This window comes from Mandrillus leucophaeus, unplaced genomic scaffold (genome assembly GCF_000951045.1).
Source record: "Mandrillus leucophaeus isolate KB7577 unplaced genomic scaffold, Mleu.le_1.0 Scaffold586, whole genome shotgun sequence".
NCBI lineage: Eukaryota > Metazoa > Chordata > Mammalia > Primates > Cercopithecidae > Mandrillus > Mandrillus leucophaeus.
The window spans coordinates 1619545-1621995 of record NW_012106319.1 but is presented as its reverse complement, the minus strand read 5'-3'; the positions used below and the strand labels follow the sequence as shown (position 1 = coordinate 1621995).

Here is a 2451-nt window from a genome sequence, read left to right as displayed (position 1 = left end):
AAAAAAAAAAAAAAAGAAAAAGAAAAAAAAAGAAAATTTACAGTCGGACAATGCAATAGTAAAAGAAATCCCATTTCCTGGACAGAAATTTAAGCCTGCTGCAGAAATTTGCATAAGTCACAAGGAGCCGAATATGAATCCCCAAGACAATGGGGAGAATGTCTCCAGAGCATGTCAGAGGTCTTCACCGTAGTCCCTCCCATCACAGGCCTGAAGGCCTAGGAGGAATAAGTGGTTTTGTGGGCCAGGCCTAGGGTCTCTGTGCTGTGTGCAGCCTACAGACTAAATGTCCTAAGTCCCAATAGCTCCAGCCATGACTCAAAGGGGCCAATTAGAGCTCGGGTTGTGGCTTCAGAGAATGGAAGCCTCAAGCCTTGGCAGCTTTGGGAACCTCTGTCAAGATTTCAGAGGATGTATGGAAACGTCTGAATGCCCAGGCAGAAGTTTGCTGCAGGGGTTTCCACACATCCTCTTAAATCTAGGTAGACGTTCCCAAAGCTCAATTCGTGACTTTTCTGCACTGGCAGGCTCAAAATCACATGGAAGCTGCCAAGGTTTGAGGCTTGCTAGGCCAATGCAGAAGGAAAATGCAGGGTCAGGGCCCCATAAAGAGTCCCTGCTGGGACACTGCCTAGTGGAACTGTGAGAAGAGGGCGACCATCCTCCAGACCCCAGAATAAAAGATCCACTGACAGCTCATATATGCACCTGGAAAAACTGCAGACACTCAATGCCAGCCTGTGAAGGTAGCCAGGCTCTTAATCTGGTAGGTTTTCCTTTATACGTTACCTGATGCTTTTGCGTCATAGCTTTTAAGGTTCTTTGCTTTGCCTGACCACATTTTTTACTTTCCTTACCAAATCCTGATTAAAAAAAAATTACAGCCTGAAGACATTTCTATGAAAAAATAGGGGCAAAGGAAGAGTTCTTACAAGAACTTTTATCTCCTGAACTCACCTATCTTTTGATGATAATCTTTCTGAGAACACTGTAACTCACAGCACATTTTATGAGAGTAAGGGTAGAGGTAGTATATATGTGCAGATTAAAGATTAAAAAAACAATATATTTGTCTACCCTCTGGCCCCAAATCAAATACCCTCATATATCAGACTTTGGGAGCATCCTGTATAATCCTCCCATTGCTCCCAAAGAACACCATGCCCTCACCATCATTAGCTCAGTGTTGATGTTCTATATTATTTTATCCTGTATGTACATTTTCCTAAATTCATTATTTATAACCATATGAATTCACCTTAATATAGATGACATAATATTTCATGTATGCTTTTTTTTAATCTCTTTTCATCACGTGCATGTTGCAATGTATCCACAGTGACATATGCAGCAATAATTCATTTATGAATATGTCAAGATTAATTCATCCATTCTTATGTTAATGGTCATTTTGGTCATTTCTACTTTTTTTCCTCCCACTTAAAATAAAGCTGTAAACTTTCTTGTATATGCTTCCTGGTGAATGTATGGGTAATTCCATTATTGGATAGCATGGGATCTATTACTTCAACTTTACAAAATAATCCTAAATTGTTCCCACAGGAGTGCATGTGAGCCTCCATTGCCCAACATCTTTAGTATTATTTGTCATAATCAATTTCTAAAATTATATATTAGAGAGAAACATTATTGTCAAACCATGTCGTATTTTAATTTGCATTTCCTTAATTATCAATATCATTTCTTTGTAATTATAATTACTATGTAACACATTAGACAAAAGAATTACTGAGCATACCTGTGAATCCTGTGTTCAAAAAAGGCTACTGCGATTCCATCATGTTTTCATGAAAGATGGGATGGTCAAAATGTCACCTGAATTTGTCAAACTAGAAGCAAAGAAGTTGGGGATTTGTACTCTTGAATGTGGTTATGGATTTTGGCCAGCACTGTAGGGGGACTGATATAAACCCTCACGTGTTTCTGGCTCTCTGTTCAGGCAATGAAGTTCCTGCTGCTAAAGGGTCATCTACCATAGGAGAGTAACAACTGGGCCAGCAGAGAGAAAAGCACACTTTGAAGCAAGCAGAGAGGTACACAGAAATAGTAACAGAAATTTCAGGGCACTCATCTACACAGAGTACCAATGGCATCCTCTCTAGGAGAATCTTGATAGTTTGGTAAATGGAAAAGGGGTTCTTACCAAAGTGTTCAACTTAGAAGGATTTCTCTATAGCTATCTTTAAGGACTGTTCTATACCTAGTTGTCAGCAATGTGTTGACCAGTCACACCAGTGAAGACGTGGAAACTATGTATATCAGATATGAAGATAATTTCAAACTAGGAAAAATAACAAACACAAAATGGGTCAAATCAAGTTTTAAAATGCTGTTAATAGGCGTGATTAGCAGACACCACGAAGACAAATTTAAAATCTTTTATTTATATTTTAAAATTCACTTATTTACATACAGAACGGAGAACCAATT

General features: G+C 38.6%; 1 pseudogene; it reads right to left on the bottom strand.

The window, feature by feature from the left end:
• The window catches only part of LOC105553204, a 45713-nt pseudogene that overhangs the window by 1424 nt on the left and 41838 nt on the right, over window positions 1-2451 (bottom strand).